Consider the following 19,424-nt stretch of genomic DNA (forward strand, 5'->3'; position numbering starts at 1 on the left):
TTCAAAAAAAGAAACGCACAGGTAGTATGCAATTCATTGAACCTGACGACAAAAACAAATCCGGGATATAAGTTGGATTTATGTTATTGGAAAATGTTGGTGGCCTGATATTCGACATTGTCGATTACAATGTCTTAAAACGGCATTGTTTTCACACTTGTTAAAAAATGTCATGGAGGAAAACAGTATAGCAAAATGCACGTGCAAGTTATGGCATTCGTAACTCGTGGTAGTGGCTAGAAAAAGGCAAGCATAGGCCAATAATTTGTAATAATATTCAATTGTCAGCATTTTTCAAGTTCGATAATGCCGAGACTCGGCACTGCCGATCGGAACATCGCCATAGGACGTATTCAAAGAGGGGAATCGCACGCCACTTCAACGTCCACCACAGCACCATTCGCCGCCTTTGGGACCGATACACACAGTTCGATCCCACTGCAGACCGTCCGAGAACCGGCCGACCAAGAGTTACCACCCCTGCACAGGACCGCTACATTCGACTGTTCCACCTACGTCATCGCAATGCCACAGCTACGGAGACTGCAGGACGCATCCCTGGTCTGAGGCGGATATCGGACAAGACTGTCAGGAACCATCTTCGCGAGGCTAGAATCCGACCAAGAAGACCAGTTATCGTACCTGTTTTGCAACAGGTCCATCGACAGCGACGCTTGCGTTGGTGCCATTCCTTACAGCCTTGGCATTTGAGAAACTGGAGACGAGCGTGGTTTAGCAACGAATCACGATTTCTTCTTCACCGGCGAGATGGAAGGCAACGTGTTTATCGTCGTCGAAATGAGCGTTTAGCCCCACATTGTGTACGTGAATTAGACACTCGGTTTCGGTATGTCTAGAATCGCACTATTTTGGCGAAGCCCTGCATACACAGTGCTGGCATGCCAAGTATCATGATCAACTCTCATCTCATCTAAATGTACACTTGTTTCACTCCGTACATTAATAGGGGCGGTCGGGTAGCCTAGTGGTTCAAGCGTTCGCTCTTCACGCCGAAGACCCGGGTTCGATTCCCGACATGGGTACAATGTGTGAAGACCATTTCTGGTTTCCCCCTCCGTGATATTGCTGGAATATTGCTAAAAGCGGCGTAAAACCATACTCACTCACCCGTACATTAATATAGCAACTGCTCTAAAATATTTAATTAAAAGTAAAACTCCTTTACCTGCTGCTTTAAGTATATAAAAAGTCTCCTTTTGATTGCGGGGCGGTCGGGTAGCCTAGTGGTTAAAGCGTTCGCTCGTCACGACGAAGTCCCGGGTTCGATTCCCGACATGGGTACAATGTGTGAAGCCCATTTCTGGTGTCCCCCGCCGTGATATTGCTGGAATATTGCTAAAAGCGGCGTAAAACCATAGTCACTCACTCACTCCTTTTGTTTACGTGTATATTGAAATTGTTATGTTATATAAACGCTAATCATGTAAATATTTTGGGAGCGGTCTATCTAAGTTGTGAAAATTCGTTCCCAATCTTTTTTCCTTGTGAATAAAATATGTTTAAATCAAATATCAGTAGATAATATTTGATATACTAATATCACAATCAAGAAGAATTGGATATTAGAACCCTCGATCAGCAGACTCAGACAAAGGAACGCAACTCTTCACAGCGACTAGCGGCGTCCTTGACCCCGGTCCGGACCCATTCAAAGAAGACAGGGCTTGTTGCTGCCATCAAATGTGCACCTATATTGAAACGTTGCGATTAGAATAGAAATGGCTCGGTAAGCATTTCTTCTTAAGCATTTTACATCTCTGTACAAAATAACGCTTCCCCTTCCTGTTCAAGAGAGCCATTGCAACAGGACGACGTGGTCGTACTCCGCTTGGGAGAAAATGTAAACACTCTAGAAACCTGTGTAAACATGGACTCCTCCAACACTGAAGTGATTCAACTCAAATTAGGCAAGACATTGTGCTAACGATAAAATCGAAACTTGCAAAAATCCTGTTGTGCGACGAGACTCCGAGACGACCAAGTGAAGACGGCATTGATTAAGACTGCGGATAACAAGACGCGGAGACGAGCAGCCGGAACCCCAGGGTCTGACATCGTACACCTCAGAGTTACATACAAACCTGTGCATTTGGCGTTATAAGCCGAGTGGTTCTGAAGGCCAGTAATTTGACATTTCCGTCGATGACTACGACTAAACGAATTTGAAAACAGCACCTTTACCACCAGAGCTCTGTGGCGTTTCTCGCACAGCTTTAGTGAGTGAATGAGTGAGTTGGGTTTGACGCCGCTTTTAACAGTATTCTAGTTATATCACGGCGTGTCAGCTTAATGTGGGAGGAAAGCCCGAAGTGATGTAGGTCTCAGACGTTTACCACTTCGGTGAAACCCACGAGCTGGTGCTGACAATTCTTGAAACATAATCGGGGCGAACCGGGATTCGAACCAACAATCATAGGTTTCTGGCGCGCCAAAGGGACGCAACTCTGCACAGCAAATCGCGGCACCTTAGACGACTGGGCCACCCGTGCCTCCTCTCAGGTTTAGTGGCCTTGTGGAATATGTCTTCCCGTTTATTTAAGACATAAAGGACTCGTGTCCATTGTTTATCGTACAATCAAACACTGCAGGGAGAATAAACCCCTCGTGGTTTATTATCCCTGCAGTGTTTTATTGTAAGATAAAACAACGACCACGAGTCGTATATTTCTTATGTAAGATATCTCATTATGCACAACCACTTTAATGATGTTGTATTATATGTACAAACATTGAAAATATTTACCCATAGTTTGATATGAAAACTAGAATCCGACCATAGAAATGTCTGACAAGTCCATTTTAGGAACAGGCTGGTGAAATTTGGTATTTCCCGCATATTCTCACAATCCTCACGTCGATTATCTGTACCTTTTCTCCCAAAACCAACTGGCATGTCTCTCCCACTTATGAATGCGATCGTTCGGCCATTGCGTTTCTTTGCGTTGCCGAGCTACATCTATGGGGAACAACTCACGACGCACACCCCTCTAAAAACTAACATCGTTCAATTTACGACGTCATCAAGTTGCGATCGCATGTTCGAATCTCCAGAAATGGCGTCATACCATGATTGTTTTATCGTGAAATAAAACACGCTTCGTTCTTCATTGTTCTCTGCGATTTATAGCGTGGTTATCTTATATAAATAAATAAATGAAAGTTGAGTTGATGTTGCAGATAGTATTTGTTCTTTATGTCAGTGAAGAACAGGAGACCTTTAGTTTATAGGTAACGAACGAGATTTATCATCCAAAACTGGCTCCCACAGGAGATTTCGCTTGGATGAGATCAAGCGATATCTACACTGTAGATATCGCTGCAATGAAATTACATCACAATGAATTGAAGACCATCGTGACGTCACTGGTTACCATGACGTCACAATCAAATGACATCACTAATGGCTCTGCTACTGAAGCTGTTAGCAGTACTTTTTACACTGAAGACACTGCTAATTACTGTTTACAAATTGAAAAAGCTGGAGGAATGATGTTGGATGATAAATAAAATCTCACCCTTGTGTCTTTTGATATCAAATATATCAACACTCGTTGATAAACGTGGCAAAAATACTCGGCAAGCCTCGGAATTTTTCCACTTTTATCAACTCATGTTGATATATTTGATATCAAAAGACACTCGGCAGAGATTCTCTTTGTCCCTGCAGGGGATGGAGGGTGGCGGAGGAGAAAATACGTCCACACACGTGATGTCACGATCAGTGGCGCGCGTCAATGCCTGTATCATGAGTGAATGTTGTTTAACGTCACAGTTTGCAATATATCACAGCGGCTTGTAAATAATCGAATCCTGACTAGTAAACAAGTGTTTGAAATCGGGAGCAATGATCCACGCCACCTGGGTACGATAGGCGGCTAAATTACCACCCAACCGAAGTATCAGAGTAAATATTAGGCCACTTCTTCCCCTCTCCTCCGACAGCCTCCGTGGTCTAGTGGTAGAGCGTCCGCCCGGAGAGCGAATGGTCCGGGGTTCCACCCCGGCGTCGTCATACCAAATGACTTTAAAAGATGGTACTTGTTATTACCCTGTCGGCATTAAGGGGCTAAAACAAGGACTGGTCGGCTCGGAGTCAGTATATTGTGTCTGAGTGGGGTATTCATGTTAAACTGCGGCATGGTATCTCAGTGAGCTAGCACTATAAATCGGCATCAGTCCGGACTAGTACAAGCAGCCACACACACACGTGCATGCACGTCTCTATAATCCAATAAAATAACGTCGGTTAAACCCCATTTCACCTCACCTCACTCATCTCTTCCCATCAATTCCCATGCCCCGGGAGAGGCTAAAGAAGGGGAAATCGAGGTACTTACACAAAATATTGTGCCTTTAGTGAGGTGTTTTTTTCGAGTGTATTATTTATTCTTTCAGCAGAGATTTCTAAAAATCTATAGAAAAGGTTTTTAGGCTATTAATATACAACACAGCCTATTATGAATTACCAGTCACGTGCTGGGTAAAATGTTTGTATTATGCCCTTGGAGTGAGTGAGTGAGTTTGGTTTAACGTTGCTTTTAACAGTATTACAGTTATATCGCGGCGTGTCAGCTTAATGTGGGAGGAAAGCCCGAAGTGATGTAGGTCTAAGACGTTTACCTATTTTTGAATAAACAATATATATTTGAATGCTATCACAATAAACACTATATATACTGGCAATTTTATGTACAAATGTTCGGAAGCATTCAGCTGGACCCTTTCAAGGGCATTTTAGATTCAAGGGGAGAATCGTTGGTCGTGAAACAAAAATCTCAATTTAGAAAGGAGGGTTAAGTTAAGACGCTCATTTACTGTAACTGCGTGTAGGAGTGCAGAATGACCAAGAAACGAGCAAAGTTTGTGTTTGTTTGTTTGTTGTTTAACGCCGCACTCAGCAATATTCCAGCTATATGACGACGGTCTGTAAATAGTCGAGTCTGGACCAGACGATCCTGTGATTGACATCATGGTCGTCGATCCACGCAATTGGGATACAATGACATGCATCAGCCATGTCAGCGAGCCTGACCACCCGATCCGGTTAGTCAACTCTTACGACAAGCATAGTCGTCTTTTACGGCAAGCATGGGTTGCTGGAGACCTATTCTACCCCGGATCTTCACGGGTCTCCTCCCACATTAAGCTGACACGCCATGATACAACCTTTCAAAGCAGCGTCAAACCAAACTCACTCACTCGCCCAGTCTAAATGCGGCTGTTGTCGAGACAAAAGGAACAGGTTGCAAGTAACAAGTACTGGCCAGAATTACGAAGGACGAATAAATATTATTTTTTAAGCCCTTAAACATAATATATGCAAAATGATATCTGTCCCAGTTTTTATAGGAGTCGTTCTGTAATTGTCTTTTCGATGCGTAATTCACCATATAACAGAGTCAGCCTTATGTCTGGTTGTGGATCAGTTATCTCGTGTTAATAGTCCACAGATGCTTCTCGTAACTTGTTCTGCTGCAGTATCCGTAGCCTTGCTCCGAGGCTCCACTGAATAATAAGTGCATGGATTCACAGTAATTCTATCCTTACAATAGACAAATCTAGATAAGCCGACAGTAAGCACGTCCGTCTGTTATGGGGACAATTTGTTCTTATTATTTATATTATCTAGAAGTTATAATCTAAACTAATAATTATTGCTTTGGAGACTTGTGCAAGTCTATGTTACCCGCGGTTAATACAGCTGTTGTATGGAGCAATAACCTGGATCTGTATGTCCATGCGCTAGTTTCAATTACAGCAGCTTTATCAGACAGTGGAAGCCCGCCGACGGCATGCCATCCAGGCGTTTGGGGGCCTCATTAAATGCCTGTCGCTAGACAACAGCGGGCACTGGGCACAAGAGGTCGCCTCATTATATTTATATCAAACGGGCCTTGCGTAGAATTGATGATTTGGGGCGCTTTCGTTACAAACAATATATTTGCGTTAAAATTTCACGAGTGACAAAAATGTTATAAAACATCAACGTAATATAACTAACTCCTTCTGTCAGTTTCTTTTTCATTTTGCTGTTTTCCTGCACCAGATCATATTTCGGTAGTTAAAGCGTTCGCTCGTCACGCCGAAAATCCGGTTTCGATTGCTCACGTGGGTACAATATGTGAAGCCCATTTCTGGTGTCCCCTGTTGCGATATTGCTGGAATATTGCTAAAAGCGGCGTAAAACCATATTCACTCACTTAATCCTCCAGTTACACTACCTAGCACCTCCTGTACCACTAGCCCGTACCGCCAGTTACAATATTACAGAACTGCTTTTTATCAGAAACAACAATCCTCAATTGCTACAAGATTAATGTGTTTTTTTGTTGTTTTTTTTGGGGGGGGGATTTGTTGGGGTGAACACGCTTTTCACACATGCGCAAGTATAATACTTCCGTATGTGCACAGACTTTCATGTCACGCCAACATGCGTTCTTACACTTAATGCTATTCAGAAGGACATACTTTCACGACTACCAGACGTACAGGTGCATACTTACGTGTACGGCCCGTCAAGATCCTGGTTAGAATTGGCCTTCAGCACCCCGTGCTCGTCGTAAGAGTTGACTAACAGGATCGGGTGGTCAGGCTCGCTGACTTGGTTGATGCAAGAAATCGTATCCCGTTTGCGTGGATCGATGGTAATGATGTCAATCACTTCATTGTCTGGTCGAGTTATTTACAGACCGTCGTCATATTTACTGAACAGCAAAAGAAACGTCATCTCAAGTAACATTGCATGAAAAGTTGTCATTTAAACATCTGGGTAATTTTTGTCAAAATGTCTAAAATTTAACATGACCTTGTCCGGAAAAATGAATTTTGATAATAAAAAAACAAAGCAGATGACAATAAAACCGATCGCCCAAACGCATTAGGGCAACGTCCATGATAACCCGATGCACGTGAGTTCCGTGCAAATTGAAATGCACATGCGTTCCCCAATTTCTTGCCCTATAAAAATCCACCCAGATCGGATAACATTCATTCGTTATTGAATTGCTACCACATGCCAAGATTGACAAGAAATCAGCGACACCAAGCCCTTGGACGATTGCAAGCAGGACAAATGCCAATGCATTTCAAGTCCACGTAAGGACCATATACAGGTTCCAGCAACGGTACCAGGCCACCAACACTACAGATGACCGACCACGTAGTGTAAGACCAAGGGTCACCATCCGACATCAGGATCGTCAGATTGTGCGACAGCATCTTCAAGATCGCTTTGTTACTGCTGCGGAAACTGCTCGACATACCAGCGACACATTAGTGCGGATACAGTGCGTCGACGATTGACGAGCAAACACCTCCACTGTCATAGGCCACACTGACAACACGTCATCGCCAGGACCGTCTTTAGTGGCAACACAGCACCAGCATTGGCGCAACCAGCAGTGGAGAAGAGTCCTCTTCTCAGACAAGAGCCGTTACTGTATCTCAACTGTAGATAGCAGAGAGAGAGTGTCTGGCGACGCCGTGGGGAAAGTTATTCGGATGCTTGTGTTGTTGAGAGAGACTCTTGGGGTGGTCAGAGCATCGTGACATGGGGTGGAATTGGTCTTGCACAGAGGGTCGGACCTGTGGTCTTTCAGAACATCGGTCCAGGGAGAGGCAATGGTGTCACAGCAGCTCGGTACATTGATCACGTCTTGAGACCACACGCCGTACCTCATTTTGCACGTAGCCGCAACCACGAGTTTCAGTTTCTGTCCTCAGTCCCGACTTAAATCCCATTGAGCACCTGTGGGACGAGATTCAAAGACGGCTGAATGACACCAAGGCCGACAACTGCAGCTGAACTGCGTCAGGCGTTCCTCAGAGTGTGGGCTCAAGTGCCTATGGCCTTAATCAACCGCCTCATCCATTCCATGTATCGATGTTGCACGGCAGTCATCAATGCACATGACGGACACACGAGATACTGACTTGTGATGCCATTTTCTCAGAGACTAGTGTTGTGTTTAACATTAAGAACATATGACACTTTAATTTCATCCTTGATGATCAGTTTTGCCAAGTTTCATATTTTTAATATGTCTCAAAGTATGTTTACAGTGTTTGGACAAATAAGGTTTCTATATCTATCCATGGTGACGTTTCTTTTGCGGTTCAGTATGGATTGAATATTGTGAGTGCGGCGTTAAACAACAAACAAATATACAAAACTTACGTATACAGAGATATACACTTGTAATACACGTAATTCGACCCAAACGTAAATGCGGATCATATATATGTACACATATCTTTAACGCATCCATGGGTCATCCTGCCGTGGTGGACAGGCGCACTTGTTGAGTGTTGTATATTTAACAACTAAACAACTCGTAGTCGTTGTTTATCGTACAATAACACTGCAGGGAGAATAAACCATGATGAGCGCAGCCTTTTTAAGGATGTCAAGAAACGGTACAAGCTTTATGTACGGGGGGTTACGTATGGTATTCTCACAATTTTCACGTCGATAATCTGCACCTTTTCTCCCAATGCCGATCGTCTTGTCTCTTCCATGTCTCTTCCATGTCGTGGGGTCAATCGTTCGGCCATTGCGTTTATCTACGTTGCCCAGTTACATCTATGAGAATCAACTTAATAGACACTTCCCTTCTAAATATAACGTCGTCTTTTTTACGACGTCATTAAGTTGTGAGCGTAATGTTCGAATTTCCAGAGAAGCTCATGATAGAGCAATGTTTTATCGTGAAATAAACCACACTTCGTTCTTCATTGCTCTTTGCGATTTATCGCGAAGCTATGTTATATGTAAGATCGATGCTCATGATGTCAATCACTGGATTGTCTGGTCCAGATTCGATTATTTACAGACCGCCGTCATATAGCTGGAATATTGAGTGCGGCGTTAAACAACACACAAATAAACAAAAATCTCTTATATACAGGTACATATACAGACTGGCATATACTTCCATCATACGTCCATGTACATACGATTGGAGCAGAATAGGTCCCCAGCAATGTGGTATGCTGGTCGCAATAGGCGACTAAATAGAGCAGGTGATGCTTCACTATGGAAGAAAGGTTAATGTAGCAGATCTTTAACACTTATAAATGTAATGCCTACACACACGAGATAGCAGAACCGTGAAGATCCGGGGTAGAATAGGTCTTCAGTAACCCATGCTTGCCGTAAGTGGCGACTAACGGGGTAACAACAAGTACCATCTTTTAACGTCTTTTGGTATAGCGCGGTGCTATTAGTCGTTAAATTACCATAAATATATAAAAAAAATCAATATTATAAAGGTTGGTTGGTTGGTTTGTTGTTTAACGCCGCACACAGCAATATTCCAGCTATATGACGGCGATCTGTAAATAATCGAGTCTGGACAAGACAATCCAGTGATTAATATCATGAGCATCGATCCACGCAATTGGGATCGATGACATGCATCAACCAAGTCAGCGAGCCTGACCACCCGATCCCGTTAGTCGCCTTTTACGACAAGCATAGTCGCCTTTAACGGCAAGCATGGGTTGCTGAAGACCTATTCTACCCCGGATCGTCACGGATTATTATAAAGGAATTAGTACACCATTAATGTTTTTTTAAATGTTGGACCTGAGTTTCAAATACGATTTTATTTGCGTCCCGCATACAACACTTCAGAAACGAATAGCTTTCAAACAGATCGCCGAATCCCGCATACCAAAAGGAAGTTAGCAGCCTCATTGCTGATAGGAGTAAGTCCTCCCATAAGTTTTAACGTACGTATCTCAGAAATGGACTTAGACAACATAAACTAATCTACCACGACACGCGGAGTTCAGAACAAACGTCTAATGTCGGTACAAATTATGTCAACTCTACCACCAAACCAAGCAGTTATACGCATGGGGCTTGTAAATCAACTCGACTCGTCTTTGAACATCTCTTCACCAACATCAAATCAAATCATTCCAGCTTCGGGCATCGTTTGGTTCTCACAATGAAAGCTGTCGGCGAGTGAATTCGCCCAACAGTTCCATGGTCAGGCCATCTGTATGCTGCCAACAGTTCTGTAGACTGGGCCACTGTCTACAGAAATCGATTTCTCACGCAAATTATTTATTGTACAGTGGCTGATGACTAGTTACTGGAACACAAGTTTAAAGGTGCCTAGGCCAGTTTTGCGTTCTTTTCTATAGTCTATGTACATTTCTTCTATATGTTTTTGCGTATCAGGGTACAGATAGTTTCGCCCTACATATGGGCATGTTGGCATGAGGGCTTGTTAGAATAGTATAGAAGCGTATTTATACTCACATATATACGTAGAGAATGGGTCTTCAGCAACCCATGCTTGCTGTAAAAGGCGACTATGCTTGTCGTAAGAGGCGACCAACGGGATCGGGTGGTCAGGCTCGCTGACTTGGTTGAAGCATGTCATGTTGATCCTAATTGCGTGGATCGAATGCCTATGATGTCAATCACTGGATTGTCTGGTCCAGACTCGATTATTTACAGCCCACCGTCATATAGTTGGAATTGCTGAGTGCGGCGTAAAACAACAAACAAAACAAACCGAAAAACGTAGATGATGTTATAATCTACATAGTAGAAAGTATCATCTGAAATCGAAAAATATCAATGTCTGAGAAACAATACTCACAAATATAATATCATATGCGTAGATGAAAGTAACTTCAACGTAGATCATCGTTTGTACATATATATATTTATCATCTACACGGAAGATATTTTTTTAGAATGTGGCACTAATACGCTTCCATAGAATAGGTTGCCAGAAACATATGCTGATACTTTCCTTGTTTGTTGTTTTACGCCGCACTCAGCAATATTCCAGCTATATGACGGCGGTCTGCAAATAATCGAGTCTGGACCAGACAATCCTGATAGAACTAAGCGTCTTAAGTGATCGTATGGGCAGGCTCTGCGCTTCATCGTTATCCAGTGACGTAGATCGTTGCCCATATATCAATCCCTGGTTGGTTTGGTCCAGATGCGATTATTTACAATCGATCGTATGCTGGAGTATTGTTGAGTGTTGCATGTACCAACAAACAAGTAGACATATGATCATGTTACGTGTTCAGTTGTTAAATTCTATTTGTGTACGACAGTCATGTGTGTTTATTAAGAGTAAACATGTTTAACAATAAGTAAAATATGATATTGTGCTAGCCTGTCAATGCAAGACACCAAGCGTTAAACCAATGTGGATTGTTTCATCGACCTGGATGGAGAACTCCCCCCATCCCCCCTTGAGGACCAAACAATTGATATTCTGGGTTCTGCTGGGTATTTATTGTGTCAGACAATTTCCTTTTTTTTCTCAACAGTTTGAAGCATTTTTTTCAAGCAATTTCTGTGGCAAATTGTTCCCATCAATATACCGAGCCATAGGTGTTAGCTGCTGAGAGTGTAGATGTAATTTATCCAATAAACTCCGAAGGTCGCAGCTGTATACTGACAGTGTTCGGTGTGTTTATGTTCATGTTATTGCTATGTACTTGAGATATGCATAGGAAGCAATGGTAGCTCACGTCGTCCTATACTGTACATCTTGGCATTCATAACCAACGTATGTCACACCAGATATATATGTGTACGTCAAACACCAACATTAGATATGTACGTCACACCAATATTTGATGTGTGTACGTCACACACCAACGTTAGATATATGTACGTCACACACCGACATTAGATATATGTACGTCACACCAACATAAGATACGTGTACGTCACCCACCAACATTAGATATGTGTACGTCACACACCAACATTAGATAGGTGTACGTCACCCACCAACATTAGATATGTGTACGTCACCCACCAACATTAAATAAGTGTACATCACACACCAACATTAGATAGGTGTACGTCACACAACGACATTAGATATGTGTACGTCACACACCAACATTAGATATGCATGTCACAGCAATATAAGATGTATGTACGTCACACATCAACATTAGATATATGTACGTCACACACCAACATTAGATATATGTACGTCACACACCAACATTAGATATGTGTACGTCACACACCAACATTGGATATATGGACGTCACACACCAACATTAGATATGTGTACATCACACACCAACATTAGATAAGTGTACGTCGTACACCAACATTGGATAGGTGTACGTCACACACCAACATTAGATATGTGTACATCACACACCAACATTAGATAAGTGTACGTCGTACACCAACATTGGATAGGTGTAGGTCACACAGCAACATTAGATATATTTACGTCACACACCAACATTGGATATGTGTACGTCACACACCAACATTGGATATATGTACGTCACACCAACATTAGATAGGTGTACGTCACACACCAACATTAGATAGGTGTACGTCACACATCAACATTAGATATATGTACATCACACACCAACATTAGATATGTGTACATCACACACCAACATTAGATATGTGTACGTCACACACCAACATTAGATATGTGTACGTCACACACCAACATTGGATAGGTGTACGTCACACATCAACATTAGATATATGTACATCACACACCAACATTAGATATGTGTACATCACACACCAACATTAGATATGTGTACGTCACACACCAACATTAGATATGTGTACATCACACACCAACATTAGATAAGTGTACGTCGTACACCAACATTGGATAGGTGTAGGTCACACAGCAACATTAGATGTGTGTACGTCACACATCAACATTAGATATATGTACATCACACACCAACATTAGATATGTGTACATCACACACCAACATTAGATATGTGTACGTCACACACCAACATTAGATATGTGTACGTCACACACCAACATTGGATAGGTGTACGTCACACATCAACATTAGATATATGTACATCACACACCAACATTAGATATGTGTACATCACACACCAACATTAGATATGTGTACGTCACACACCAACATTAGATATGTGTACGTCACACACCAACATTAGATATATGTACGTCACACCAACATTAGATATGTGTACGTCACACACCAACATTAGATATATGTACGTCACACATCAACATTAGATAGGTGTACGTCACACAACGACATTAGATATGTGTACGTCACACACCAATATTTGAAAGGTGTACGTCACACACCAACATCAGATGTGTGTACGTCACACAGCAACATTAGATAGGTGTAGGTCACACACCAACATTAAATAAGTGTACGTCACACACCAACATTAGATAGGTGTACGTCACACAACGACATTAGATATGTGTACGTCACACACCAATATTTGAAAGGTGTACGTCACACACCAACATTAGATGTGTGTACGTCACACACCAACATTAGATAGGTGTACGTCACACACCAACATTACATATGTGTACGTCACACACCAACATTTGATATGTGTACATCACACACCAACATTTGATATGTGTACGTCACACATCAACATTGGATATATGTACGTCACACACCAACATAAGATATGTGTACGTCACACCAACATTAGATATGTGTACGTCACACACCAACATTAGATATGTGTACGTCACACACCAACATTAGATAGGTGTACGTCACACACCAACATTAGATATATGTACGTCACACACCGACATTGGATATATGTACGTCACACACCAACATTAGATATGTGTACGTCACACACCAACATTAGATATGTGTACATCACACACCAACATTAGATATGTGTACGTCACACACCAACATTAGATAGGTGTACGTCACACACCAACATTAGATATGTGTACATCACACACCAACATTGGATATATGGACGTCACACACCAACATTAGATATGTGTACATCACACACCAACATTAGATATGTGTACATCACACACCAACATTAGATAGGATTACGTCACACACCAACATTAGATAGGATTACGTCACACACCAACATTAGATATATGTACGTCACACATCAACATTAGATATGTGTACATCACACACCAACATTAGATATGTGTACATCACACACCAACATTAGATATGTGTACATCACACACCAACATTAGATATGTGTACGTCACACACCAACATTAGATATGTGTACATCACACACCAACATTGATAAGTGTACGTCACACAGCAACATTAGATATGTGTACGTCACACACCAACATTAGATAGGATTACGTCACACACCAACATTAGATAGGATTACGTCACACACCAACATTAGATAGGATTACGTCACACACCAACATTAGATAGGATTACGTCACACACCAACATTAGATATATGTACGTCACACATCAACATTAGATATGTGTACGTCACACACCAACATTAGAAAGGTGTACGTCACACACCAACTTTAGATATGTGTACGTCACACACCAACATTAGATAGGATTAGGTCACACACCAACATTAGATAGGATTACGTCACACACCAACATTAGATATGTGTACGTCACACACCAACATTAGATATGTGTACGTCACACACCAACTTTAGATATGTGTAGGTCACACACCAACATTAGATATGTGTACATCACACACCAACATTAGATATGTGTACATCACACACCAACATTAGATATGTGTACATCACACACCAACATTAGATAAGTGTACGTAACACACCAACATTAGATAGGATTACGTCACACACCAACATTAGATAGGATTACGTCACACACCAACATTAGATAAGTGTACGTCACACGCCAACATTAGATAAGTGTACGTCACACACCAACATTACACATGCGTAGTTGATAAAATGCCGATAGGTTTTGTCCATTTGTATTACAGGCCGTCAAACCTCATGCGTCCAGGGCACCTGTATGGTACTGAGTCTTGGAGCACAGGTGTATAGTTTGTCAGTACGTGCGTTCAGGGCACCTGTATGGTACTGAGTCTTGGAGAACAGGTGTCTAGTTTGTCAGTACCTGCGTTCAGGGCACCTGTATGGTACTGAGTCTTGGAGCACAGGTGTCTAGTTTGTCAGTACCTGCGTTCAGGGCACCTGTATGGTACTGAGTCTTGGAGCACAGGTGTCTAGTTTGTCAATACGTGCGTTCAGTGCACCTGTATGGTACTGAGTCTTGGAGAACAGGTGTCTAGTTTGTCAGTACGTGCGTTCAGGGCACCTGTATGGTACTGAGTCTTGGAGCACAGGTGTCTAGTTTGTCAGTACGTGCGTTCAGGGCACCTGTATGGTACTGAGTCTTGGAGCACAGGTGTCTAGTTTGTCAGTACGTGCGTTCAGGGCACCTGTATGGTACTGAGTCTTGGAGAACAGGTGTCTAGTTTGTCAGTACGTGCGTTCAGGGCACCTGTATGGTACTGAGTCTTGGAGAACAGGTGTCTAGTTTGTCAGTACCTACGTTCAGGGCACCTGTATGGTACTGAGTCTTGGAGAACAGGTGTCTAGTTTGTCAGTACGTGCGTTCAGGGCACCTGTATGGTACTGAGTTTTGGAGCACAGGTGTCTAGTTTGTCAGTACCTGCGTTCAGGGCACCTGTATGGTACTGAGTCTTGGAGCACAGGTGTCTAGTTTGTCAGTACGTGCGTTCAGGGCACCTGTTTGGTACTGAGTCTTGGAGCACAGGTGTCTAGTTTGTCAGTACGTGCGTTCAGGGCACCTGTATGGTACTGAGTCTTGGAGAACAGGTGTCTAGTTTGTCAGTACGTGCGTTCAGGGCACCTGTATGGTACTGAGTCTTGGAGAACAGGTGTCTAGTTTGTCAGTACGTGCGTTCAGGGCACCTGTTTGGTACTGAGTCTTGGAGCACAGGTGTCTAGTCTGTCAGTACCTGCGTTCAGGGCACCTGTATGGTACTGAGTCTTGGAGAACAGGTGTCTAGTTTGTCAGTACGTGCGTTCAGGGCACCTGTTTGGTACTGAGTCTTGGAGCACAGGTGTCTAGTTTGTCAGTACGTGCGTTCAGGGCACCTGTATGGTACTGAGTCTTGGAGAACAGGTGTCTTGTTTGTCAGTACGTGCGTTCAGGGCACCTGTATGGTACTGAGTCTTGGAGAACAGGTGTCTAGTTTGTCAGTACGTGCGTTCGACTGGAAGAATTTGAGTAATCTGAGTCAACCGAGGTTACCACATTTCTGGCGACCGGGGTTGAGTGGATTCAACCTTAGTTATATCCAGTGTTAATCAAGGACAACTTCGGGCACTATTCGACATAAAACACATACAATGCAACCTTAGATATTATGATGGCTGCAAGGAGATGGAGAGAGACAATAGCCATGTCCTACAACACACAACTAGGAGTGGTTGACAAGTGTTTCATTGCTTCAGAGAGCTGCCACTGTACCGTTTCTATATAACACATATTAAATGACAAGAAACTTTAAAAAGCCGCTTATTACAACAAACGCCATGCAAAATCATCATCAAAGTTGCATCTTTAATTCTAAGCTATTTCAACAATCGAAAGTTAATTTTCCCTGACCCATATTGGCAAACTATACACTATCAATACGTAGTTAATTATATTCATTAAATTGTTTTTATTAATGATTGAATCATTAACTGAAACTACTTTTTTTACGGATGACGTCACTTGGAGGCCGCAAAACAGACTACCTCACCCCACGGGTTCACTAGGTATGGGCAACTTGGGTCAACTAAAGTATGGCTTATCAGTTAGCATGAGCTAACACTAGTCAACTAGTCACCGGTTCACCTGGGTAATACTTTGGTTAACACGGGTTCATCTGGGTTATACTTTGGTCAATGCGGGTTCACCTGGGTTATACTTTGGTCAACAGGGATTCACCTGGGTTATACCTCTGTTAACACGGGTTCATCTGGGTTATACTTTGGTCAATGCGGGTTCACCTGGGTAATACTTTGGTTAACACGGGTTCATCTGGGTTATACTTTGGTCAATGCGGGTTCACCTGGGTAATACGTTGGTCAACACGGGTTCATCTGGGTTATACTTTGGTCAATGCGGGTTCACCTGGGTTATAACTCGGTTAACACGGGTTCACATGGGTTATACTTTGGTTAACACAAGTTCACCTGGGTAATAATTTGGTCAACTCGGGTTATACTTTGGTCAACAGGGGTTCACCTGGGTAATACTTCGGTTAACACAAGTTCACCTGGGTAATAATTTGGTCAACTCGGGTTATACTTTGGTCAACAGGGGTTCACCTGGGTAATACTTTGGTTAACACAAGTTCACCTGGGTAATAATTTGGTCAGCTCGGGTTATACTTTGGTCAACAGGGGTTCACCTGGGTAATACTTTGGTTAACGCGGGTTCACCTGGGTAATACTTTGGTCAACACCGGTTCATCGGTGAGAAGTTGATGCCTAGATATCGGGGCGTGAGTAAATGCAAACTCATAAAACGCACCTGTCACCAGGCATATGCACTATCTTGCTATGTTGTAATTTTAATTATGAACAAAGGAATAGCTGGTAACTGTGAATATCTTAACGTATATATATATTAAACTTCTCATTAGTAACCGCTCGGGAAGGGCAGCACAGTTTTCCTTTCATTTGGAGCCATTATGGTGACATTAATGTGGTTAATCGTGTGTACGTGCGCTCCCAGAGCTCATATCTTGACCATCTGCCGTCATCCACATCAATAATCAGCTACACAAGGATTACCAGATCTATTCCAATGACAATGCAATGCTTGACATGAATTAAATTAAACATTCACTTTTCAATGTCGAGCCGAGCTCTGACTGACAAAGGTTTCTCTTTGTGAAACCAAAATATCAATATGTGTAGAACTATATATATCATGAAACAAAGATATCAATATCTGTAGAACTTTATATCATGAAAGCAAAATATCAATATGCGCAGAACTATATATCGTGAAACAAAGATATCAATATGTGTAGAACTTTATATCATGAAACAAAGGTATCAATATGTGTAGAACTATATATCATGAAACAAAGACATCAATATGTGTAGAACTTTATATCATGAAACAAAGACATCAATATGTGTAGAACTTTATATCATGAAACAAAGATGTCAATATCTGTAGAACTTTATATCATGAAACAAAGACATAAATATGTGTAGAACTTTATATCATGAAACAAAGACATCAATATGTGTAGAACTATATGTCATGAAACAAAGATGTCAATATCTGTAGAACTTTATATCATGAAACAAAGATGTCAATATCTGTAGAGCTTTATATCAGGAAACAAAGACATCAATATGTGTAGAACTTTATATCATGAAACAAAGATGTCAATATCTGTAGAACTATATATCATGAAACCAAGATATCAATGTGTGTGGAACTTTATATCATGAAACAAAGAAGTTTTCGAATTGGTACATAGAATTTGAGTATTTTGCTATTGTCTTCCCCATCCTGACCCCGGGGTAGACATGGACCCCAGCGTCCTACGTTTGTGACGTAGCTGATTGAATAACGTCACCTCATGTCCCGGGGTAGACATGGATCCCGGCGTCCTACGTTTGTGACGTGGCTGATTGAATGTCGTCACTTCATGCCCCGGGGTAGAAATGGACCCCAGTGTTCTACGTTTGTGACGTAGCTGATTGAATGTCGTCACCTCATGTCCCGGGGTAGACATGGACCCCAGCGTCCTACGTTTGTGACGTAGCTGATTGAATAACGTCACCTCATGTCCCGGGGTAGACATGGACCCCAGCGTCCTACGTTTGTGACGTGGCTGATTGAATGTCCTCACCTCATGCCCCGGGGTAGAAATGGAACCCAGCGTCCTACGTTTGTGACGTAGCTGATTGAATGTCGTCACCTCATTTCCCGGGGTAGATATGGACCCCAGCGTCCTACGTTTGTGGCTTGGCTGATTGAATGTCCTCACCTCATGTCCCGGGGTAGATATGGACCCCAGCGTCCTACGTTTGTGACGTAGCTGATTGAATGTCCTCACCTCATGTCCCGGGGTAGAAATGGACCCTAGCGTCCTACGTTTGTGACGTAGCTGATTGAATGTCCTCACCTCATGTCCCGGGGTAGACATGGACCCCAGCGTCCTACGTTTGTGACGTAGCTGACTGGCGGTCATCGACTCGTGTTACCCATGCAATCACTGGTTTGCCTGGTCCAGATCTGAGCACGATTCTTAACAGGCCGCCGTGATATAGATTAAATGTTACTGACAGCGGCGATAAATATATTCACGCACTATTTCGTCTTTATATGCCGCAACTTACACAACCGGCCCACCCCTTTCTTAATGAATGCATGAGTGAGTATGGTTTTACGCCGCTTTTAGCAATATTCCAGCAATATCACGGCGGGGGTTCACCAAAAATGGGCTTCACACATTGTACCCATGCCGGGAATCGAACCCGGGACTTCGGCGTGACGAGCAAACACTTTACCACTAGGTTACCCGACCGCCCCCACTTAATGAATGAAAAATACTTTTTACTGGTGTTTTAACA

Source organism: Haliotis rufescens, unplaced genomic scaffold (assembly GCF_023055435.1).
Source record: "Haliotis rufescens isolate VD_foot unplaced genomic scaffold, xgHalRufe1.0.p SCAF_9, whole genome shotgun sequence".
Taxonomy (NCBI): domain Eukaryota; kingdom Metazoa; phylum Mollusca; class Gastropoda; order Lepetellida; family Haliotidae; genus Haliotis; species Haliotis rufescens.